Source organism: Pongo pygmaeus, chromosome 10 (genome assembly GCF_028885625.2).
Source record: "Pongo pygmaeus isolate AG05252 chromosome 10, NHGRI_mPonPyg2-v2.0_pri, whole genome shotgun sequence".
Taxonomy (NCBI): Eukaryota; Metazoa; Chordata; class Mammalia; order Primates; family Hominidae; genus Pongo; species Pongo pygmaeus.
Genome location: NC_072383.2, coordinates 37,628,951 through 37,655,167, shown reverse-complemented (window position 1 = coordinate 37,655,167; position 26,217 = coordinate 37,628,951). Strand labels below are relative to the sequence as shown.

Below are 26,217 nucleotides of genomic sequence, written 5' to 3'. Positions count from 1 at the left end.
ATCCTTTACTTTAAAATATCCTGGTGCTTTATCAATAACTCTGAAAAACTTTGTGAATTTTCTTGAACTGTGGACTTAAACATTCTTGTTTAATTTGGAGCTTATGAGTAAATATGTTAAAAAATAGTCCACCAGCTAACTATCCTATGCCAGAAAACTTTAAAATTGTGAAGGGGAAGAAAATCATGTAATGTTACTATCTTTAATGGGAACAAAATGTAGTTAAGATTGCAACAGAATTTTCCATAAAATGCATACATGGTGTGATAAGCACTTATTAAGTGCTCAATAAATATTTGTTGAATGAATGATTAATGCTTTGCCTTATGGGAAGAAAGTGCCACTTAATGATAACAATATGCATGTTTGAAAGTAGAAAATTTTAGGAACTTGAAGAAACAACCAAATGTCAATATATGTTGAAATAGTACTATTAAACATGCAGTTGGTATATTACCTCTTGCTTATGATAATTAATCCAATTAAATAAGGCACGGGACCTTCATGAGAAGGTTTTGGAGAGGTCTTCAGATGTGGATAACTTTGTTGTTAAGACTTTGAGATACAGCTAAAAGCAGCAGAACTAGTTTTCCTGCTCATTTGGCATAAAATAATAAGTTTTAATAGAATTTAATTGGCCTAAAGGGCTCTCCTCCAAAGGACCACCTACCCACCAACTTACAAATGAATTTTCTTAGCATGAGGAGCAGGTGATGTAATGAGAAGAGCTCAGAGTTTGTATTCCAACACACTTAGGCACAAATCATGGCACTAACGTTTATAGTTGCAAGGGACAAAGGGCAAATAAATGTGTTTTCTTATCTGAAAAATTGAGACAATATGTACCTTTCAGAACTCTTGTGAGGATTAGTGATAATATATGTAAAATTCCTAATATATAAGTATTAAATAAATAATAGCTATTATCAAAGTTATAAAAAATAATTTTAAAATGAGAAAACGTTTAAAAATAAGACAAAATTATGGAATAATCATTGGCTTAAAATAATAGCACTCAAGACTATAATTCTTCATATAAAACATGATCTAGAATCTGAAAGAATCTTTTCTACTCATTATACTGTAAATGAAAAGAGTCAAACTCTGTAAAATATTGGATGAGATTTATTTTGAGCCAAATGTGAGTGACTGGTGGCCCATGACACAGCCCCAGGAGATCCTGAGAACACGTGCCCAAGGTAGTTGGGCTACAGCTTGGTTTTATACATTTTAGAGAGACATCTAAGATGTACATTGGTTTGGTCCAGAAAGGTAGGACAATTGGAAGATGGTGTGGGGTACTTCCAGGTCATAGGTGGATTCAAAGATTTTCTGATTGGCGATGGGTTGGTTGAAAGAGTTATTATCTGAAGGCCTGGGATGAATAGAAATAAATGCCTGGGTTAAGATAAGGGGTTGTGGAAACCAAGGTTTTATCATGCAGTGAAGCCTCCATGTAGCAGATTTGAGAGCCCTTATCAGGCCTAAAAAGATGCCAGACTCTTAGTTAAGTCTCTCCTGGATGAGAGGAAAGACCTGGAGAGGAAGGGAGATTCTCTACAGAATGAAGACTTTCCTCACAAGAGACAGCTCTGCAAGACCATTTCCAGTTATGTCCAAGAAATATATTTTGGGGTAAAATACTTTGATTTCTTTTTGGGCCTGCTATCTGTCATGTGATGCTATACTTGATGTCTTATTGCTACAAAAAGTCTGCCTTGTCAGTTTTACGATCTCTGTTTTAATGTTAATGCTGGTCGGTTGTGTCTGGATTCCAAAGAGAGGGGGGTATAATGAGGCATGTCTCATCCTCCCCGCTTCCCATCATGGCCTGAACTAGATTTTCAGGCTTACTTTGGAATGCCATTGGCCAAATGGCATTGGGGTTCCATCAGTTGGTTGTGGGGCTTAGAAATTTATTTTTGGTTTATAACACTGTTTTATCTTTTTCCATTTGTATTAAAAATTCAAGCTTACAAAAACATTGAAAGTAGTACAATGAATATCTTTATATCCTTCACCTAGATTCAGGAATTGATATTTTACCACATTTAGAGTCTCTCTCTCTCTCTCTCTCTCTGACTCTCTCTATGTATACACATACACACATACATACACATACATGCATATATATATATTTACCTTTGGAAATAAGTTGAAAATATTACAATAACAACTCACTCCTAAATACTTCAGCATGCCTTTCCTAAGAATAAAGACATTCAATGAACTCATTTATTTTAAGACACCAACCAGGAAAAATAAATGTAAACAAATTGTTAAATGTCATGCACTAAACCCATTTTCTTGAATTGGAAATCTCTGCACTTTTCTTGGTAACAATCTGCAATTATGGGCTTGGTGGACCGTGGACTCTAATAAAGGCCTACTGAAAGCTTATAAAGTAAAATGTTTTGTGCAATAAGTAGTTTGAAAATGACCTATTTTATATAAGTTAGAGTTTTATCATCAGCAATAGCATTCATGAAAATGTGCTTTAACTATAGCAATATAATTGTGAAAAGACAGATGACTGTGAAGATGCATTCAAGACCTGAAGCCTGGCTTTCTGAACATCTTATGCACTGCTGACCTTCCCCTAGTCTTTGCTTTGTAGGGTCCCTACACAATACTGCTGTGCTGGAATAGCACACCACACAATATCCCTTACCCCAGAGAACACCTTACAAAAAGGCACTTTCACAACGTTGTTTTTCCCCTCTGACTTATCTCTGTATTCAACCTTTTCTTCTACCTTTATTTTTATTTATTTTATTTTATTTTATTTTGGAGACAGGGTCTTGTTCTGTCTTCCAGGCTGGAGTGCATTAGCGCAATCATTGTTCACTGCAGCATTGACCTTCCAAGCTCAAGCAATCCTCCCAGCTCAGCCTCTCAAGTAGCTGGGACTACAGATGCACACCACCACACCTTGCTAATTGTTTTTATTTTTTGTAGAAACAAGGTCTCCCTGTTTCCCAGGCTCGTCTTGAACTTCTGGGCCCAAGTGATCCTCCCACCTCAACTTCCCAAAGTTCTAGGATTACAGGCGTGAGCCACTGCTCCCAGTTTCTTCTACCTTTATTGATGCACATTTCAGTCAATTCTACCTGAGACAACTTTTAAACATGTAAACTCACTTTGATTAATAATTTCCTCTCCCTTGAATTTAGTCACTTCCAGCTTTTGTTCAATTATCACAAAACGATCTCATTCCTTCTTGGTATCCTAGCCTTACTCATTAGCTTATCTTTTTTTATTGTGAAACAAAATAATCCCAGTCACTACTAATGAACTAGTTAACCTTGAGCAAATTGTTTGAAGCCTCCTGGACCTCAATTTTCCCTCCTGGCAACCTGGGATAATTGAGTTCCATTTCCGAAGCCAGCATTGAGAGTCAGGTTGGCTTGTGTGAGGATAAGCAGGTGGATTCTGGCCTCAACCTGCCTAAGTGGATATTTCTGGTTCTTAATTACTAGTTTGATGGCTGTAAGTTACTTAGCTTATCATACCTCAGTTTCCTCATTTGTAAAGCAGATGTGTTAATAAGATTACCTGCCTCATAATGCTGAGTTAATATTTATACCCAGTAACCCTGCCTGTGACTGAAAAAAACATAACTTTTTAAATTGATGTGAAAATACACCCACATCAAGGAACAAATACCAGAAGCTCTGAGATAAGAGTGAACAATAAAGAACTAATGGGATCAAATGTCTAAAAGTATTGAGCATGTTTAAAATGTTTTATCAGAATAGATGACTGTAAATGCCTCCCACTACCTACTGAGAAATAAAAATAAAATCCTAATCTCCTTCCCCACCACACACCCACCGACTGAACAGACTCCCTCTTGGCTAAGGGGACACTGGAGAAACCTTCAAAGTGCGTTCCTGGCTATGATGCAAAGGATAGTAGAACAGCTCTCTTTCTTTGCTAACTGCTGTTAGGCTTTCTTCCACAGGGCTAAGCAGAAACCAGTTCTCTCAAAAGACTCATTGCATGGCAGTTTTCTTTGTTTTTTTGTTTTTTTGTTTGAGATGGAGTCTCGCTCTGTCGCCCAGGCTGGAGTGCAGTGGTGCGATCTCGGCTCACTGCAAGCTCCACCTCCCGGGTTCTCGCCATTGTCCTGCCTCAGCCTCCCGAGTAGCTGGGACTACAGGCGCCCGCCACCACGCCTGGTTAATTTTTTTGTATTTTTAGTAGAGACAGGGTTTCACCATGTTAGCCAGGATGGTCTGGATCTCCTGACCTCCTGATCTGCCCTTCTCGGCCTCCCAAAGTGCTGGGATTACAGGCCTGAGCCACCACGCCCGTCCTGCATGGCTGTTTTCAACCAACCACCTGATGCTGCCTTTCCCTTTTGAGGTTTCAACAAAACAATCCACCAGCCTTCACTAGTGATAGGAGACCACTGACCACAGAGTGGCTCTAGCCAGTCTATGGAGGCTGCACAGTGAGACTTTTTGTGTTCTGTGCTTCACCTTTTGATATCAGAGGCCCAAAATTTCCACCCATAGATCATGCTAATGCCGCCATTTTTTGTGCATGCAGCTCATGACTGGATGAAGCTCAACTGGACATGTGCATGTTTTGCCTATCATAAATATTAATGGATCCTCCTAGAGTTTCATAAATATGGCTATTCAGCTACCATGCTCAGCACAAATTCCTATCCTTTTTGCTCCTCCTGTGAAGTGCAGTTTCTGGCTTCTGGCCAGAGGCTACTCTTCCCAGCCTTTTGAAATGGCCACCCTGCAGAGACTGCAGCCCATTATGAGAAATAAAGTTCTCCTTTCCAAATTTGTGAACCTTGTCATGTTCCAGTTGACACTACTTTCTTCTCATCCTCTAATCAAACCTGTCATCAGAAAGTTCATTAATCCGGGCAGGGTGGTGTAAGCACCCAAGGGATTCACCTTGCCCACTGCTTAGAGCCAATTCATGAAGACAGGGGAATTGCAATAGAGAAAAAGTAATTCACACAGAGCTGGCTGTGTGGGAGGCCAGAGTTTTATTATTACCCAAATCAGTCTTTCTGAGCATTCGGGGAGCAGAGCTTTTAAGGACAATTTGGTGGGTGGGAGAAAGCCAGTGAGCCAGGAATGCTGATTGGTCAGGGATGAAATAATAGGGAGTGGAAGCTGTCTTCTTGTATTGAGTCAGTTCCTGAATGGAGGCCACAAGGTCAGATGATCCAGTTAATCAATCTAGGTAGTGCCAGCTGATCCATCAAGTGCAGGGACTGCAACATTTCTCAAGGATTGATCTTAGTAGCAGTTTAGGGAGGGTCAGATTCTTGCTCTAGCTGCATGACTCCTAAACCATAATTTCTAATCTTGTGACTAATGTTAGTCCTACAAAGGCAATCTAGTCCCCAGGCAAGAAGGTCTGCTTTGGGAAAGTGCTGTTACCTTCTTTGTTTTAAACTATAAGTTTCTCTTAAAGTTAGTACAGTGTACACCCAGGAATGAACAAGGACAGCTTGGAGGTTAGAAGCAAGATGGAGTCAATTAAGATAGATCTCTTTCACTGTCTCAGTCACAATTTTTCAAAGGCGTTTCAGTGGTTCACACCTGTAATCCCAGCATTTTGGGAGGTGGAGGTGGGAGGTGCCAGGAGTTTGAGATCGGCCTCGGCAACATAGGGAGACCCCATCTCTATCAGAAAATAGTAAATAAATAAGCAAGCCAAGCATGGTGTCACACACCTGTAGTCCCAGCTACTTAGGAGGCTGAGGTGGGAGGATCACTTGAGCCCAAAGTCAAGGCTGCAGTGAGCCATGATCGTGCCACTGCATTCCAGCCTGGTGACAGAGCAAGACCCTGTCCCCAAAAAGAAAAAAAGAAAAAAAAAGTTGATTAAAATAAATTTCTCAATAAATTTTTTTAAATTACTGTCATTGTAATAGTCTAATTTTTTAAAATGTCATTGTGTGTTATACCAGGTGCATCTGGGGAGGAAATTCACTTGGGGGCAGACATGATTGGGGCTTAACCACAGTATCTATTATTTCTATGTTCTCATTTTGTGAAAGTATGCATTTCCAAAGTTAAAAACAAGACCCTCATACAAGTGCTAGTGAGCATACATCAAAGATATTTACCTGCTTAATGAGGGAACCAGAAGAATGGTAAAGTTGGTTCAAAAGAAGAAAGGAGAGACTAATATACAAACGTTAATGAAGAAAGAATGCTGAAAAAAGGTTGCTAAATCAGATTTTTAAAATACTTATTACTACCTGTCAGGGCAATAAAACCATAAATTTTGGGCTTTATCTCTTCTATTGGAAAGATAATATTTGTTTCTATACAAGACAAAAATAATTTACAACCCAACAGTCTTTGAGAAAGCAACGTCTAACTTTGCAGTCTGAGCGCCTCTTAACAGTAAAGAGTAAATCTGGCCAGGCACAGTGGCTCACGCCTGTGATCCCAGAACTTTGGAAGACTGAGGCAGGGGGATCACTTGAGGTCAGGTGTTCAAGACTACCCTGACCAACATGGTGAAACCCTATCTCTACAAAAAAAAATACAAAAAATGAGCCAGGCTTGGCGGCACGCACCTGTAGTCCCAACTACTCGTGAGGCTGTGGCATGAGAATCCCTTGAACACAGGAGGTGGAAGCTGCAGTGAGCTGAGCTCGCACCACTGCACTCCAGCCTGGGCAACACAATGAGACTCCAACTCTCCAACTCAAAAAAAAAAAAAAAGAGTAAATTCAACAAAAGTTGCAACCTCTAAATGCTCTCATCCAGGCTGATTAGTATGACAGTGAAAGAACATTCAGTGACATTTTTGCCTTATCTTTAAGTCATGGCTAATTTATCTCAGATTTTTGAACAATTTACAAATAACTCTTTATAAGAGAATCCATCCAAAAATTGAGAGTCTTCTATACAAATGAAGTAGGTAAGCATGGCCCATGACTTTGGGTTTTGTATTTGGGAAGACAGTGTATACACATAGACAAAGCCCAATGATGTTTACAAACACATGTTTTTAAAGGTTTAGTTTGATGTATGAATAAGTAGTTGCAATCAGTTCTAGCTTAATGCAAGTAATCAGAAAAACTACAAACATGATTTCTATACTTAAAACATTAAACATCAACTTTTTGAAGAAAGTACATAGCTTCAAAGTGCATACCATATACTATACATTTTAAACTATGTATTTATTTTTATTAAATTCAAAGTTCATTCCAAAAATTATCTCAGTTTAAATTCAGTGCTTATGCAAAGTCACTAATTTTGAAGTCTCCTCTTCTGCCTCCTCCATACATATAGAATAGAAGCACCAGAAAAGCATGGCTTTTTCTTTGAAGAGATAAAATTCATATGCAAGCATAGTGTATGAAAAGATATATATTCCACAGGAATCTCTTTTTTTTTTAGTTTTACCGAAAGCAGTATTTTTGCAATTATACATTCCAATATTATAATACCATGCAAGTGAAATGAGCAATTCTAGTTTTGGAGAAACTTTCTTTCAAATTCCTTTAAAACATGTCCATATATATATTTGTTTTAATCTGTGCTTAAATAAAAAACAAAATCTGAAATGTTTGCAAAAGACTTCCACACATAGTTTACCTTACTACACTGTAGGAAATGCAGCCTTGAGTTAAACCTTTTGTAGAAAAGGTCTCATACATATCAATGAGGAAACACAAAGACAACAATGGTGAAAAGGCTAAGGGTGTGAACAGAAAACTAAAAAGAAGAGCTACTGCTCAGAGGACTTAAGGACTTAAAGTCACTGGCACTCAAGAAAAGCAAACTAAAACAAAATATCAATATTCATCTTAATTAGCATGTTAGGTGTTTGTTGTTGTTGTTGTTGCTTGTTTGTTTTAGGCAGAGTCTCACTCTGTTGCCCAGGCTGGAGTGCAGGAGGGTAATCTCGGCTCACTGCAACCTCCACCTCCCAGATTCAAGCAATTATCCTGCCTCAGCCTCCCGAGTAGCTGGGACTACGGGCGTACACCACCATGCCCGGCTCATTTTTGTATTTTTAGTAGAGACAAGGTTTCGCCACGCTGGCCAGGCTGGAGGCTAGAAACTTCTAATCAATGTGTCTGCCGGGACATGCTCTCTCTAAAGGTACTAGGCCAAGATCCTCTTTTGCTTCTTTCTGCATCTAGTGTTTACTGGCAATCCTTGCCTTAAATTTAGCCTAAAGTTGCCTCTTTACATATTTTAAGTTTGAAAACACCTTTGCAAAGATTATGGCAGTAAAAGAAGTCTGACATGGGCCGGGTGCGGTGGCTCACGCCTGTAATCCCAGCACTTTGGGAGGCCGAGACAGGCGAATCATGAGGTCAGAAAATAGACCATCCTGGCCAACACGGTGAAACCCCGTCTCTACTAAAAATACAAAAAATTAGCCGGGCGCAGTGGCAGGCGCCTGTAGTCCCAGCTACTCAGGAGGCTGAGGCAGGAGAATGGCGAGAACCCGGGAGGCGGAGCTTGCAGTGAGCCAAGATCGCCCCACTGCACTCCAGCCTGGGCGACAGAGTGAAACTCCGTCTCAAAAACAACAACAACAACAACAACAACAAAACAAAACCCAAAAACCCCTAGCCTCTGAGTTCTTAGACTGATTTGAATGATAACTCCAGTTCTCCCATATGCCTGGGCTTGTGTCAATTAAACTCTGTCTTTATTGCAATGCCATGGTCGCAGTGAATTGGTTTTTGTCTGTATAGCAGTGTAGCAAGCAGGAAGAACTCATTAGGTGACTTCAAGTTCAGCCTAAAGGTTTCTCCATACATAGTGAACAGTAGCTAACTGTATGTGTAAACAGAGTGTAACTTACTCTTGCAACAGTCACAGAGATTTAGCACATCATTGGTAGCCAACTGTTCAAACCCTGTTTAAATAAGAGAAATGCCAAGCTATAGACAATCCAGCTGTTTCTGTACCTCACTTCCAATTTCTGTAGGTCACTTTCCTTCTTCTTTCCATAAAGCCTCTCCAACCACATGATAGTGTGGTGCTGGATTGTCTCTGAGCTTGTTCTGATTGAAGGGGTGGGGCTGCCCAATTCACAAATCATTATTTGCCCAAACAAACTGTATTACATTTAATTTGTCTAAAGTTTTTCTTTCAACACTTAGCATTTCTTGGCTTGCAGCTGCATCACTCCAATTCCTGCCTCCATCTTCATACCGTGTTCTTTCGTCTGTGCATGTGTGTTCACATTTCCCTCTTCTTACAAGTACGCCAGTCGTTGAATTAGAGACCACCCTAATTGAGTATGACTTCAGTGTAACTTGATTGCATCTACAAAGGTCCTATTTCCAAATAAGGTCATATTCTGAAGTTCCAGGGAGACACAACTTTGTGCTATTCAACCTGTATAATTAACAAGAATTTTTACTTAATGATCTGTCCACTGTTTGGAATCAAACAGTGTTCATTTGTCACACTACATCCAATCAGCAGCAGCCTGACATTTTCGCCCTCTGAATCTGACTTTTCCTCACCATTACCTCTCCGTCTGTCTCTACGTTCTCTCCTCCACACCACACCAGGATGACCCTTCGAAACCTCAATCATGGAATGTCACCCCTTTGCTCAAAATCTGTGTAGAGCTTCCCATCACACTTAGAATGAAGTACAAAGATTTTGCCAGGTCTTAGAAGGCCTTACATACTCTATACCCTGGGTCCCTCTATGGCCTCATTTCTAACCCACTTCACTTTGTTCACTCTTCTCAGGTAACTCTAACTTTTACGTAGATTCTCTCTGTTACCACCTCTCATCATTTTCACTTGCTGTTTCCTGTCTGGAATTTTCTCCCTCAACACCTTACCATGGCTGGCTAATTCACTGTGTCCAGATCTCTGCTCAAATGCCACTTCCTTCATAAGTTCTTCCTTTTAGTGAGTTATAGGTATGCAGTACTGGAACACATGTAGGAGTACAACCTAAATAGGAAATGAAGCACTACCTGATTAAATCAGACCAGCAGGCTTCACCCCTCCAAATTTGATGTTTCTAGTAAACTGTATTGGAGAATGCAGTTTAGATCTGAAGCAGAAGTGAGACTTCTGCTGATTCTTCTTCCTCTGAACTGAAGGCAGCTGATTCCATAGCCTGGGCCCAATATGAATTGATCACCCAGTTGCAGGAAGTTGTATCTGAGTCAGAGAACAGTGGTTCTCTCTTCTATGTGGGTAGGCCTGCCAGGTATAAATACCACTCAGCCACACCAAACACAATAGAACCACTTGTGCCTGGATGCAAAAAGTAAACTAAGTGTGGCATATCCTCAAGCTTGAACCATAAAGCATAAAGAGCCTACCCAACATTCAATATGTATCAATGAATGTCAAGTTCTAAGTTACCAGAATTACCATCTCCTCTATGAGACAGTATTACAGGTTGAATTGTGCCCCACCAAAAAATGTTTAATTACTAAACCCGAGTACCTACGGATGTGATCTTCTTTGGAAATAAGGTTGTTGCAGATGTAATCAATGTAAGATGAGATTGGCCTAGCACAGTGGCTCACACCTGTAATCCCTGCACTTTGGGAGGCCGAGATGGGTGGTTCACAGGTCAAGAGATCAAGACCATCCTGGCCAACATGGTGAAACTCCATCACTACTAAAAATACAAAAAATCAGCTGGGCATGGTGGCATGCACCTGTAGTCCCAGCTACTCAGGAAGCTGAGGCAGGAGGATCACTTGAACCCAGGAGACAGAGGATGCAATGAGCTGAGATCGTGCCACTGCACTCTAGCCTGGCAACAGAGCAAGACTCCATCTCAAAAAACAAACAAACAAAAAAAAACAATGTAAGATGAGATCATACTGGATTAGTGTGTACCCTGGTGCAATGACTTGTGTCCTTATAAGAAGAGATACATTAGGACACAGAAACACACAGGTGGGCAAAAGACCATGTGAAGACAGAGGCAGAGATTGGTATGATGCAGCTGCAAAGCCAGGAATGAATGCCAACTGCCAGCACCCACCAGAAGCTAGGAAGAGGCAATGAAGGATACTTTCCTAGAGCCTTCAGAATAAAGCATGGCCCTACCAACACCTTGATTACAGAATACTAGCCTCAAGAACTATGAAATAATAATTATGAAATAATAAGGCACCCAGTTTGTGGTACTTTGTTATGGCAGCCCTAAGAATCTAATGCAGGGTTGAAAAAGGAATGGATTGGAGAGCAAATATGGAAGTGTTCCTTCCCTTCCAACTCTCCCTCAAGTGGGGAAAGGTATTTTTGTAGAAGTTTTATTAAACCTATTAGTAGAAGCAAAAATTCAGGAGAAAAACAGGGAAGTTCTCACTCTCCAATATTTTATTTCTTCATATCCCATTGGGTGAAATAGCCAAGCCTATGTTTGGGCATGCATTTCTCTCAGGGAGACCAGCTGAGCATCTGGGCCAGCCTGCCCCACCTTCATGAGCCTGCTTATGTCTGTTCCCCTGTGTCTTCCTTACTCAGTGAACTGGGGAGTTTAGCACTGGACCCCAGTGATCTTTGAAATAGGTCAGAAAGAGATAGAAATTATCTAATTCTATAGACATGGTACAACCTACACCAAAAAATCGTTTTCTATTTCCTGTTTCAAAATGTACTCAGCCATTAGTCTTAAAATACTCACCAGAGATTGGTTATGAAATAACATCCTCAGCCCAGTTTTTAAATGAAACTTTCACTTCCATTATTAAATCCCAGAAAGAAATTAAAGTCCAAAAGTAAAGTTTCTGTCCGTACTTTAAATTTAAGTTTAAAGAAATTGAAGCTCAGTATTGTTTCCTTTCTAATTCTGTTTTCACCTCAGTCTCAGCATCGGGGTCTACCTGGTGCCTATGGCCAGGACTACCTTCTCCGGGAATGGCTTAGTTCCTTCAATCTTTTAAGAGTTGATTTAATCCAACATAGTCTCATGTGTCGCACTGGTGAGAGGACAACTCAGGAGGTTTTGGATCTGGGTTCCTCCAGGGAAGTCATTCTAGTTTGTTTCTTGTGATCGTGTCTCTTTTATTATTAGCAGTAGCAGTATTGTTAAAATTAATAATAACATTACCATTATTGTAATTCATATAATAGCATATTTACTCTATGCTTTAGGCACTAGTCTAAGACTTTTAGACATTTTATCTCATTTAATCTTTCCAACAATCTTGGGAGATCCAATTCTTAATATTCCTGTTTTATAGATGAGGAAACAATGGCACAGAGACTTAACCAATAACAGCAATAGCTGAGGTCCGAATCCTGGCAGTGTGGCTCCAGAGGTCACAGTCTTAATGATTACACAACATTGCTTTTACAAACCATGTTTGATTTGGGGGGAATCCAGTCATAAATTTTGATCAAGACACAAATAAATTTGACCTCTTTTTCTGAGCAACATGTTTCAAAACAGTTGGATGGGCATATCTCATTAACTTATTTTTTTTCTTGTGCAGCTTGACATCTAAGTTCTCAACATTTTTCCTAATTGCCTGTGCTTCTTTTAGTTCCATCAACAAGACTTCCTTCATTTGTGCTTTGGAGTGTTGCCACTCTTTCTAGAACAACTGGTTTTCTTTCATATCTGACTTGCCTTTAACATTTTCCATGAGATGTACAAATACATATATATCTATGTAAAATCATTATTTAAAGTATCTAAAGAAAGTATCTAAAGAAATAATGATCAAGTACAAAGTTCACTATTTTTTTTTTTTTTCTTTGAGATGGAGTCTCACGCTGTTGCCCAGGCTGGAGTGCAGTGGTGCAATCTCGGCTCACTGCAACCTCCACCTCCCAGGTTCAAGTGATTCTCCTGCCTCAGCCTTCCAAGTAGCTGGGATTACTGGCACCCACCATCATCTCCAGCTAATTTTTGTATTTTTGTAGAGACAGGGTTTCACCATTTTGGCCAGGCTGGTCTTAAACTCCTGACCTCAGGTGATCCACCTTTCTCAGCCTCCCAAAGTGCTGAGATTACAGGCGTGAGCCACCATGCCCAGCTGAAAGTTCACCATTGTTAAGCGACATTGCTTTGTTTTTTTTTTAGATGCAGGTACTTCAACCAATTCTTTTTATTTCATATTCTTCATATGATGGATTTTTTTTTTTTTGAGACAGAGTCTCGCTCTGTCACCCAGGCTGGAGTGCAGTGGCACCATCTCAGCTCACTGCAAGCTCTACCACTCAGGCTCATGCCATTCTCCCGCCTCAGCCTCCCGAGTAGCTGGGACTACAGGCACCCGCCACCACACCCAGCTAATTTTTTGTATTTTTAGTAGAGATGGGGTTTCACTGTGTTGGCCAGGATGGTCTCTATCTCCTGACCTCGTGATCCGCCCACCTCAGCCTCCCAAAGTGCTGGGATTACAGACATGAGCCACCGCACCCAGCCGATGGATTTTTTAATAAAGTACCAAAAGCTTTTTCAGAGAACTTTATTTCTCTGAGGGAATCCCAAGTATGAAAGGTAGTCAATTGAAAATATAACAAATAACAACCTACATAGATATATGCCATTTCTGAGATCAAAGAACTTCTTTAATCCATTCTCTTTTACAAATGTTTTCTGAAAGAAAAATCTATGTGCTTTATTATGACACCAACCATGGTCATTGCCCAAGTCCTTTAAAAAAAACCACAAGTCCTGGCAGTTGTCCATATTCTGTCTGACATTTCCTTATGCACCCAGTTCCGACAGGCAGTTTTCTCAGTTGAAAGAGGATGAGTTAGGAAAAGTCTGATTTTGGAGTCAAGCTTCCACTTATACCTCCACAGTTATTTTCAAAAAAACTTACACAATTCTAAATCGTGCAAACCATTGTATTTCATAATATGTATATTGTACAAATAGCAAATAAGTCTATCCATTGTACAAGAAGTTAAATTTTTTTATGGCAGTTATCTTCTGAAATTCCTTTTAGTTAGCAGTTTAATCATCTTTTAAAAGGAGAAAATAATATAAACTCACAAAAAAGTTGTGGGGAGGTGTTCAGATTATACAATCTATTTTTATCTAAGACCTACAGCAAAGTTGTACTTTCCCTTTTAAATGAAAACTGTATTTCTCTTTCACTAACCTTTGAGTTGGGTTTTTCCATAGCAATTTTGTCCAGAAAAAAAAAAGCAATTATGTTATGATGTAAAAACTAACTAGTATCATAAGCTTTTAGAATTTACTGAGTACTAGAATTTGACTTTTATTTTTCTCCTTCAACTTCTAATTTAGTAAACTTAAATTTGTATGTAGCTGTTCATCACAGTATAACAAATTACCCCAAAACTTAAGCGACTTTAAAACAATAGGCATTGATTATTCTCACAGTTTCTGTGGGTCAAAACATTTGGGAACACATTAATTGGACAATTCTGGCTTTAGGTCTGTCATGAGGTTGCAGTCAGGAAAGTGAGTGCCAGTCATCTGAAGGCTTGACTGGGCTGGAGGTTCCACTTCAGAGGTGGCTCACTCGCATGATTGCCACGTTGTTGCTGGATTTTGGCAGGAGGCCTCCCTTTCTCCCCATGTGAGCCTCTCCACGGGCTGCTTGAGTGTCCTCATGACACAGCAGATGGCTGACTCTCCCCAGGGCAAACAATACAAGAGAGAGGAGCGTGGCATCAGCAATGTCATCTATGACCTAGTCTCAGAAGTCGGATGCTGTCACTTCTGCCACGTTCTTGTTAGAAGCTAGTCCTAATTCTAGATTATTTTCAAGAGAAAGGAAATTAGGCTCCAATTATTGAAGGGAAGCATGCCAAAAATATGTGGACATATTGTTAAACCACTAGAATATTACTTACTTTATCCCTTACTTATTGTAAAGAAAATTTAACATAAACCTTAAATTCTAGTAATAGGTAATTTATCTTATTCTCAAAATATTTCCCCAAACTTTTTCAACAAACTTAACAACGCTATATATCCTGAAAAATCTTTCTCATATTTTTATTATTTTTCAAAGTAGAGGCCTATTTCTGTTTGCACCATGAATACAATAGTTGTTAAGCATACTGATGTTTTGACGTACTAGATTGTGAAATTCTTTACTAGGATTTGAGACCTGAGATTTGTTATTGCTGTTGTTGATCATTTACCTCTACAGGCTCAGAGTCTGCATTGTGTCTGTTACTTGGTCAGCACTCAATAAATGTTGAATAAATACATGAAACATCTATATTCCTTTGTTTTGTTCATTATTCCTGGATCTAGCATTTCCCATCATATTCATAAAAGAAAATAAGGGATTTTATGAAAATATTATACTGTGTGCCCTAGAAAGTTATGAAGATATATGATAATTTATATATGATGATTATATGAATATGAATATTAGTAAATTATGAAAATTAATAGAGAAGATTATGGAGTAAAAGATACTGATATATCAATTTTTTTGCCTCTCTCCTCCTCACTTTCTCACTCTTTTATAATATTTGAGAAGAGATATAAAAGAAGGTTTTAAAATAATGAAATTCACATACACAGTGGCTCATGCCTGTAGTACCAGCAATTTGGGAGGCCAAGGTGGGCAGATCACTTGAGCTTGGGCATTCGAGAACAGCCTAAGCAAAATGGTGAAACCTCATCTCTACAAAAAATACAAAAGTTAACTGGGGGTGGTGGCATGCACCTGTAGCCCCAGCTACTCAGGAGGCTGAGGTGGGAGGATTGCTTGAGCCCCGTAGGTGGAAGTTGCAGTGAGCCAAGATCACGCCACTGCACTCCAGCCTGGGTGACAGAGCAAGACTACAACTCAAAAAGAAAAAAAAAAGAAAAGAAAATGCAATGATGCTGAAAAATAGGGAGTAAATGTCATCAACACAGTAGAGCATACAAAGGAAGTTGAAAGTTTATAAAGAGAAATAGAAGAAAACTGGACAGTGGAAGAGTGGAGGGGAATTACCCAGTGAAAAATGCAGCAGACTGCCGGGCCACATAAAGGCCCTTGGAATTAATGACAATGAATGTAAAGTGAGAAAAATCAGAATAATTATGTGGTTTTTCTCCAGCTATTCTCAGCTGCTTGGGGACTGGCATGGCATAGAGAGTCCAATTGGAACCATTTTGGGGGTTCTGCCAGAAGTAGCTGGAAAAAAAAGCAAGGCAAGGAAGTAAACAGTAGATGCAGAGAGGAGATGATGAGTCTAATAGGCCATGGAATCTAAAGTGGGTAATAAGAAGTGAGGACAGGATGGAAATGATAAACAATCAAACTGTGGTGGGATCATTGGAGTGCAGGTCCACTGAGGTTAAAGGACTGTTGGTGACAATTTTAGGTGGAAAGATGGTGGTGATGGTGATTTTAGCTGGAAATCACCATCCAGCTAAATGGAGAGAATGGAGAGAATGGAATATCTGAGAATATGATTATGGGAGGGTTGGTCATAGAAATGTCTAAGACTATAGAAGTGGGAAGTTGGCATGAGGTGGAGGACAAGATCATTGAAGGAGAAATAAAATAACTGAGAGGCCAGATTTCTCATAAGTATACTGTAAGACAGACTCCAGAAAACCATTTATACCTAGAATTCTCTATTCATCCAAATAATTAATCAGATATAAGCAAAAATCAAAGATTTGTTAGCATGCAAGTACTAAGAGAACAAACTACCTATATACCATAAATAAAAGTAGACTAGGCTAGACTACAGAAAAATAAAATATATAACCCCAAACAAACCAAAGTGTTGTCCCCAAAATGCCAGCACCTGAGTATGACTCAAAAGAAGTAAAGAAAGCTAGAAAAATATTAAAATGAAATTTATTATATTCAGGCACTTGTGAAATTTTTCTTCAAGTGGCAAAGTTTAAACGATATAGTATCATATTTTCTCTTTTCTTTGACATCAATCACACGACATCATGAATTCTACAGTGGATTAATCCTTCCATGCTTTGTACATAAGTTGATTATACAAATTGAAGTCAAATACTCAATACTTATAATTTGAGATATGAAAAATAGTTTCAGCAAAAATATAAGAACTATAACTCTTGACAGTGTAAAACAATTATATAACTAAAAGACAATCAAGAAGAGAGATGGAAAGAAGTCTAAAGTAAGTGCATTAATTTATTCATCTTTCAGAGTAGAAGATAGTAGCTATTTCAATACAAATAGGGAGTTCAAATGCATCATTCAAGGAGAGCTAATATTGAGGCTATAAACAATAATTTTGAAAGTAGAAGTGCAAGTAAACTAAATTCCTCATACTTCATAGCAGGTAAATGCAGCAACAAAGCGAGGTAAATGATTACCATATTTAGTCATAACCATAACCACAAAAAGAGCAAAAACAAACCACTGAGAGTAGATGCCTTTGGAAAATGAAACAGAGCATGGGGCTTAAGAAGAATGATTAGTATATATTTTCTGCTCTTTCAATTCCTTAAATTAAAAAAAAAAAACTTTGAAAAATATGTTTTTTCAATCCTTTTGAAAAGTGAACTCTAAAGAATCTGGAGAGTGGGGGAGTATTTGGGGTGTAAGAAAGCCACACGATTAATTTCAAACATACTTCCTTGTGTGTCCTTTTAGGACATAAACAATTGCAGGTTTACTTAGATTTATACGGACTTAAATCATTTTATCCTATTGTGGCAAAAATGAATAAATATCACTGTTTTTTTTTCTTTTGAGGCAGAGACTCATTCAGTCACCTAGGCAAGAGTGCAGTGGCATGATCTCAGCTCACTGCAAGCTCTGCCCCCTGGGTTGAAGTGATTCTCCCTCCTTAGCCTCCTGGCTAGCTGGGACTACAGGCATGTGCCACCACATCAGGCTAATTTTTGTATTTTTAGTAGAAACATGGTTCACCATGTTGGCCATGCTGGTCTCAAACTCCTGACCTCATGTGATCCGCCCACCTTGGCCTCCCAAAGTGCTGGGATTACAGGCGTGAGGCACTGTGCCCTGCCTAAATATAACTTTTCTTTAACTTTAAAAATTATCTGCTAATCTCACTTTTTCATCTTTTTTTTAACATTATTGGTAGTGACAAAATGTCCTTTTTCAAAAATAAGTAAGAAAGAGAGAGGGGAAAGTCAGAAATTCAGAGATCAAATCAAAGTTTGAAGAAAGAAGATCTGAGATTTCATCGTACAGAATAGAAACAAGATGAGTCATAAACAGCATCTATTGCCATAATGATAAAGCACGTATTTTAAAGTAATTTTGCTATCAATGTGGTTTTTTACATATCTCAGTGGGACATTCATAAACAGATTTATCAAACACTGTCAAACAAGTTTTATATATTAGATGATTCTTGACATTGCGTTTGGTAATAAATTATGAATAATTAAATAAATGTAACAAATTAATTATAACTAACAATTATGCAGATAAATGATTACTGACACAATTAATTGTTCAAATGAAAGATTACAGATATGTTCAATTATAAATATGTTGACAAAATGTTAGTTCTAGTGGGTCACAGCTCTGATTTGGAACACTCTATTCTGCTCATTTGAATTAAGACAAATTAGGAAAATAATAAGAAAAAAATTTTCCTTTATTCTTCATTCTGTACATGACCATTTCTATCTCTTTCTCTTTTTGTTAATTCTTTTAACTGTATTATCAGTTCAAGATCAGGGAGGTGTCCTTTGGAGTAAAATAACAAACATGAAGAAGCTTTGATATGGTTGAACCAGAGATCTTTTTTCCTATTTATTTGTTCATTCCCTTTCTTATACATGTGAAAGCTTTTTCTCAAGATACTTTTTGTTTGTTAAGATAACTTTATTTCTCACCGATATGAGATGATTCTTCTTAAAAAGCATGATTTTTTAAAAAGAGGAGTGGTTTTATATGTATAAGTGTATATTTCCATAATTTGTCTTATATTACAACTTTGGCCTTTTATCTTCTATTCTTAAAGTAAAAGTATTTGTTTCCTTGAAGAAACATTAGTTCTTAGTACTCTGGCCATTTTTTTCAAGTTTCACTTATCCATTTGTTCCTTATAAATCCAGAGAGAATGATTAGCTGCTTCCCAGTGTTTATCTCCATGTGGAAAATTCCAACATCATAGGTTGAAATCAACTCAGGATATGGAGTTGTGATCACGTCATCAGATGTTAACTTTAGGTAAGCTGTATTGAAAGAGACAATTAATGTGTTAAATGGTTGTCCTAAATTAATGTAAATATAAATGCATATTTATTTTAAAAAGACAATTGTATATTTTTTAATGAATGAGAAGATTCTAATACTTCAAATTATATCTCAATATTAATGTTTGCTTGTTTGCCTTTATTGATACAAAATTTAATCAACTTAGCTTGAATTTTATAGGTGATGTAGGAGAGATTAATATAAAGTGAAATTTTCAATTTGGAAGTAAATTTTGATGCACAGTAAAAATGGCAATTTGTTTTGGAATAAAATGGATAGATGTCAAGGATTTTAAAGCAAGTATCTTAAGCTAATTGGCAGACAATTTTTAATTTTGCAAAGAAAAGCCTGACCTTTTCCTTGGATAAAATTTATGAAATAAAGTAAAATGGATTAGAATTAAGAAGAACTAATTAATTACTCCAAGGAAGACTCATTCTTATTTTCCTTTAAACTGCCAATGAAACACAGAAAAGCATAGGAAAACTCACAACATTGAAACCTAAGACTCTTGGACTACTTTGTGCCCTAATCTTGAAGTAAATTCTGCCAGTCATAAGGATGATAGCAAATGATTAGGAGAAAATAATTCAAGCTTTTCCGCACATATATGCTTCATTTTGTCGAAAGAGATGGAGAACTTTAAAAAAAAAAGCCTAAAAAGAACTTTTATAACTGCCCCTCTGTGCATAAAATCAGCAGCCAAACCAACTTCGCAGTCCTACTTCTATGACATGGCAGAGAACAGCCACCCAAACCTTTCCCTCATTTGTTTCCAACATGTTCACAAAGACTTCCAATATGTAGGGGCAACTGGTGGTAGCACTTTGACCTAATTAACGTACTCTTAGGGCTAGGTACAGGCTCGCACCTGTAATCTCAGCATTTTGGGAGGCCAAAGTGTGAGGATTGCCTGGGTCCAGTAGTTTGGGATGAGTCTGGGCAACATGGCGAGACTCCTTCTCTATAAAAATAAAATACAGTGAAATAAAATAAAATAAAGTATTGTTAACAAAAGTAAAAAATTACAGTTACATATGGGGGAAAAATCCTGGAGATAAAAATTCTTCCTGGGTCCCACTAGTTTAAAGTATCAAAGAACCAGTGGGTTAAGGGAAGAAAACTACCCCATAAGACAATAGAAACATTTGGTGAACATCAGCAAAAACCTAGAAATAAGGCTGATCTGAGCATACCAGTCTGCATTTCTGTTAGAAATTTGAAAAGTTTACCAGGAGTAGGACCTCAGCCATTTATTCTCTAGTCTGTTAACAAACACTGAGACTTAGGACTGAATCTTTTGTATGGGAATTTGTAACACACGCAGAAAATGTTGGACCTCTAGGAGGAACACTTTGCTAATGAGAGAGTAGTAACTATTAGGTTGGTGCAAAAGTAATTGTGGTTTTTGCCATTAAAAGTAATGAAATGATTAGAAGGAATATATTTCTAATAATACAAGATCCTGAAGAAAGTTTTAATAAGTTAATATTATCATCAAAAGTGTCATGACTTCTATGAAGAGAAAGTCACAGAAAAATAATAGAGAAACCAAAAGGTAATGCTATGCAATGAAAAAGTTATAAAATAGAAGAAAAGAGGAAGGCAAATACAATATAATGGAAAGGAAAATGCTAAGATTAGAAAGTTTCTGCAAGGAAACTCAAAATATAATGATTAACTTAAATTCTGCACTAACAGCCAGAAACAGTAAAATTTATATTGTAGAAAATTTAATCAGTCTTGTAGAACAGTGTTTCCTCACAGGTTAGTGTGCATGGAAATCACCCAAGGTTCTTATTAAAATACAGACTCCAATGCACTAGGTCTGTCTGGGCCCAAGATTGTGCATTTCTAACAAGCTCTCACAACTACTGGTCTAAGCACCATGTATTGTGTAACAAAGCTATGAAGAATAAACTTGCAGAGTAAACTGGAAATGGACAGACATAAAATAATTAAAGAGAAGATGATAACTATGAATGACAATGAGCATACAGATGTTTGTGTTTCCAAAGAAGAGATCAGAAAAGATGGAACAGTAGCAATAACTAAATGTACAGCTAAAGAAAAACTTCCTGAGATTGACAGAGAACTGAGAATGCAGAAAAAAGGTATCACCATTTTCTGTGCAAAATTCAGTGAAGGGGTTACAAATCTATAAACCCAGAACAAGACAGAATGATCTTTGCTTGTGCAATCTTTAATAAATAAGACATTGATATTAGTTTAATAAAAATAGCTATGCCTCAAATTTAGTAAGATAACCATAACTTCTAATCTTGTGGCTTTAGGCAGTCTACTCCACTGGCAGTAAGGTTTGTTATTGCCTTTGTTTCAAAGCTAAACTATAAACTAAGTTCCTCCCAAAGTTAGTTTGGCCCACACCCGGGAATGAACAAGGACAGTCTGGAGGTTAAAAGCAAGGTGAAGTCAGTTAGGTCAAATCTTTTTTACTCTATCCGTCATAATTTTGCAATATCAGTTCCATAACTTAAATGATGACTATCACAGTTTTCATAAATAATCTAGGTAAGCAAATAAAATAAAACAATTAGGTAAATGTAATAGGATAAATATTTGTAGACAAATTCATCATAACTTAGAATCTAAAATTATATTAAATTAAATAATAGATATTTCATTATTTGGGTATTTTCCAATAAAATGTATTTGTAGGAAAACATTCTTTCTAAAAAAAAAAGTGTGTCCTTTCTAAAAAGGTGAACAATTTTTGTCTAATTCAAAGGTTATTTAAAGGTCATGTATAAAACAAGGTAAAAGGAACCAGGAAACAGAAGAGATGTAAAGAAAGTTATAAAAATAAAAAGGGTTTTTCAGGTTTTTTTGGGGGGAAGAAAGCTTAAAGAGAAACAGTTTTGCATAAGAAGGAATCTTGTATGGTACATTTAGCCCTAGAGTAACATGACTGGTTATTTAAGAAGGAGGGATGTTCAGGACAAACCAGAAACTCTAAGCATGTCATGAACGGTCTGTGTAAGTCAAAATAAGAGGATTTATTTTTGTAAAAATAAACTTTTATATAATCAAATAGTCACATTATTATTAAGTTTTGGGTTGCTTAGAAAAAAACCCTGAGATTTAAATATTTTTTAGAATTAAGATTATTAAAGTCAAGTATCTCTCTCTATGCACTTTTAAAGTACATGTGGCATTAAATTACAAGGCTTTGGCTCCTGAGTCTGAAAAGGACACCAAGTCCTGCTAAATTTTAAACACTAACAGCAATTGAAACCCCATCATCAGGCCCACTAGAAGATGCCAATCAAAATAAACTGCATTCCTGAAACACAGAGCCAGAAATTAAAGCTATTCAAGTCCTCAAGGCCGGGACTACTGAGGAAGAGGGGGGCATGTGAGATTGTAAGGCCCAATTTTGAGTTGAAACTTGGAAAGTTGAAACCTCAGAAAGCCAACATAAGTTCACTTTCTCTATAAATTAATCATTAATATCTAAGGCACACTGATGCAAGGCCAGCATATGGGCCTGTTTCAGATTAACAAGGTTTTCCTGAAGCATTAGTCAACTCCTACATAAATGTTATAAAGGTTAAGAAAGGCATATGGAAGTTATATCTCATGGTCAAGATTAAAATCTTATAGATGATTGTTTATAAAATTTTGAAAAACAAATTTAATCAGCTTGATACTGTTTTTATTAGGACTTATTATTTGGAAAATTGAGTCTCCTCTCTCAAAGAATGAAGGTTTTTGCTGTTTCTTTTTTTGAAATCCTTGAGGTATCACTTTTGTCAAACAAATGACTTATTTTACAATGACCTGTGATATCAAGTGTTTTACACCTTTGATATTTGACAAGCTTTCCAAAATCAAATGATAAATTATGCCTTTTTCTGATCTAACTAATCCTTTAAAATATTGGATTCCTTAACATCCAAAAATAACATAATTTGGCTTGCTTGGTATAAAAATTATATAGGAAACATTGTCAAATATGAAATGGTGTTTATTTTTCTTTAGGCTGTATTTGTATGAATACATCATTGCTATGTCTTCCAAAATCATGAGAAATGCCTATAATTCTGATATGACTTAGTGTACATTATCAGTAATAATTATAATTGTTATGTTAAATTGTTGTGTGCCACAGAAGTAACAAATTTCCTTGTCAATTGTGTCTTTGACTATGGCAGCCCTAAAACATTTTGTCATCCATGGACAATTGTTGTCTTGTTTTGGTCCTCCTTAGAAGGTGGTTTTATAATCATCTATAGAACTCTAACAAGTGTCCTTAAAAGCAGGTTTCTGATAACTTTGGAGATTGTGACATTACAATAGAGGCAGAAACTTTCAAGACTCTCATGGAGAGCTGAAATATTCATAAATATCAAGGAGAACAGGAATAAAATGCATGAACTGAACTAATAGAAGGCAAAGTAATCTTTTTAACTTTTTGGTTAAAACATTGCTGATTCTTTGTTTTTTTCTCAGAGTCAAGAAAACTTTTAAGCTATTTACAGCTTTTAACAATTGAGTATGTTCCTACAAACAAAATTTGGAGCATATTTGTTTCTCTCTACTGATTTCTCCAGAATTTGGAAACTATTTGTGAGTATTCTTAACTTATGACAATAGAGTTATCTGCATAAGTGTGATAAAAATCTATTGGTTGGGTGTGGAGGCTTACACTTGTAATCCTGACCATTTGAAAGGCTGAGGTGGGAGGGTCATTTGAGCTCAGGAGTTTGAGACCAGCCTGGACAACATAATGAGATCTCATCTCTTAAAAAAAAAATCTGTTTTTATTTGTAACAGGACACAATTGGAGAAACTGGTTATTTTACCAAGGCTTTGACTGGAATGATGTGCTTTCCTTTAAGGAATCAAGCTTGACTTATGGAGACAATAAAAGCCCCTTGGAAAAACTGGCCTCATACCTTTGTCTACATAGCTTCTGATCTGTGGTAGGTAAAGAATGTCACTTTCTGACAGGTTCAGGAGCCCTAGGTTTATCTTGGAAACTCAAGAGGAGAAGATCACCCAACTTATAGGTATTTAATGACACAAATCCATGGCTGGGTTTGGCTTTTAAAAAGAGTCTTATCTGAGATTCCTTCTATGGAATACAGTTCCATCAAAGCCAATTTAAAAACCTATGCAAAAAAAATAATTATTCTTGCTGCACTGTATACAAATAATCAGGCCAAGTATAATAAAACAAATCAGTTCTGCCAGGATTTGTCTTTAGTAAAAATGGGAAACCTGGAGAGAGAAAAATTATGTTTCAAAAACTATAGTATACCTGTGGTTAGATTCTAGTCTTGCCTAACATTTTTCAATTTTTATTATTTTCTAGTGTAAACCTAATTCTAATTTGTCTTAGCTACAAGTCTTCAAAATAATGTTTTCAATTTTTTTCTGCTCTTTTTCCCCATTTTTCCTAATTTGGAGTCACTGAAAACTAAAGTTTCAGAAAACTAAAATTAAAGTAAAGCCCTGTGAACTGAAGCTAGACAACTTAAACTTCAGAAGAAAATAACAGCAACCTATTTACATATGTAAGCCACTTTTATACCTGCCTACTGAAGGCTTCAGAGTAATGTGGCCTATATCAATTTTCTAGGATTGTTCTTTTGTTTGCTGCTGTTTTTCTCCCTTCCTTTCTCTATTTTCTCTTCACAGGGCATGAGACTTCACAACCTTCCAAAAATGAGCTTTCCTAATAACTCAGTATGTCCTGTCTAGGAGTAAACCATCACAGCCATGAGAGATCAGACGAAACCTGGGACCAGGGACTCATTTTCTTCTAAAATGCTTTCTCCAAAAGATTTTAATAAAGAAAAGGGGAAAAATGTGAGAGGAAAGTATCTTGGGCCCCCCAAATCACTAAGCTAAAGGGAAAATTCAAGCTGGGAACTGCTTAGCGCAAACCTGCTTCCCATTCAAAGTCATCCTTCTGCTTACTGAGATAAATGCATATCTGATTGCCTCCTTTGAAAAGGCTAATCAGAAACTCAAAAGAACGCAACTGTTTTTCTCTGACCTACTTGTGACCTGGAAGCCCCCTCCCCTCTTTGAGTTGCCCCACATTTGCTTCAAGTTGTCTCACCTCTCTAGACCAAACCAATGTTCATTTTACATATGTTGATTGACGTCTCATGTCTTTCTAAAATGTATAAAACCCAGCTATGTGTTCTGACCACCTTGAGCACATGTTGTCCGGACCTCCTGGGACTCTGTTATGGGTGTGTCCTCAACCTTGGCAAAATAAACTTTCTAAATTAACTGAGACCTGTCTCAAATTTTTGGGGTTCACAAAACATAGAAAAAATTGGAAGGATATGTTCCTGCTCCCTGATGCGGAATTCTGGGAGATTATTTATTTATTTAGAAGACACAGGTGTCATACTCTGTCTCCCAGGCTGGTCCTATACTCCTGGCCTCCAGAGATCCTCCTGCCCTGGCCTCCTAAAGTGCTGGGATTACATGCATGGGCCACTGCAACCAGCCCATGAGATTGTTCATTTTCTTCTTTCTTCTTGTTTTTTATTTTTTTTTCTAAATTTTCTACAGTAAAGATAAAACGGATCTATTTTAAAAAGTCTAAAAAATAGAAGTCACTAGTAGTGCCCATCACTTGGCACATAAAGATGTCCACCGTCTTATTTCATATTTTACAACAAAAATCTAAAGAGTTTTCTAAATTAAATAGACTCTAATGATGCTCAGGGTATGTTAATAACTACAGGGCAACCTGGGACACCATTGCTATAACTTGATCTCTCCTGTTAGAGTAAATTATTTTCTTGTCCCACTCCTGATTTTTTTAACATTACAAAACTTCCAAAACCTTTTAAAAAGAATAAATAAATTAGATTGGGTTTGGTTTTATGCTCTGATCTTTAAATTATTTTTTCAAATCAAAATTCACTTCAATAAAATTAAGGGTAGAAAATATTCTGATTCTATTATTTATATAAATGCCATGACTAGTATATCTATTTTACTGAGCAACAGATTTTTAAAGCAAAAGAATAAAAATAGATGCTGGAACTGATGTATTTTTTTAGGTACAAGTAATGATAGAAACCTTTTTTTCTAGTCACAAGACAAGGGACACATATC

General features: G+C 37.2%; 1 long non-coding RNA gene across 1 annotated transcript; it reads left to right on the top strand.

Moving 5' to 3' along the window:
* Positions 1 to 23,612: 23,612 nt before the first annotated feature.
* Positions 23,613 to 25,350, top strand: LOC129010082 (uncharacterized). Its single transcript, XR_008492920.1, has 3 exons — positions 23,613 to 23,700; positions 23,908 to 24,056; positions 24,775 to 25,350. It is a non-coding gene; the product is annotated as an uncharacterized LOC129010082 (long non-coding RNA).
* Positions 25,351 to 26,217: the final 867 nt, after the last annotated feature.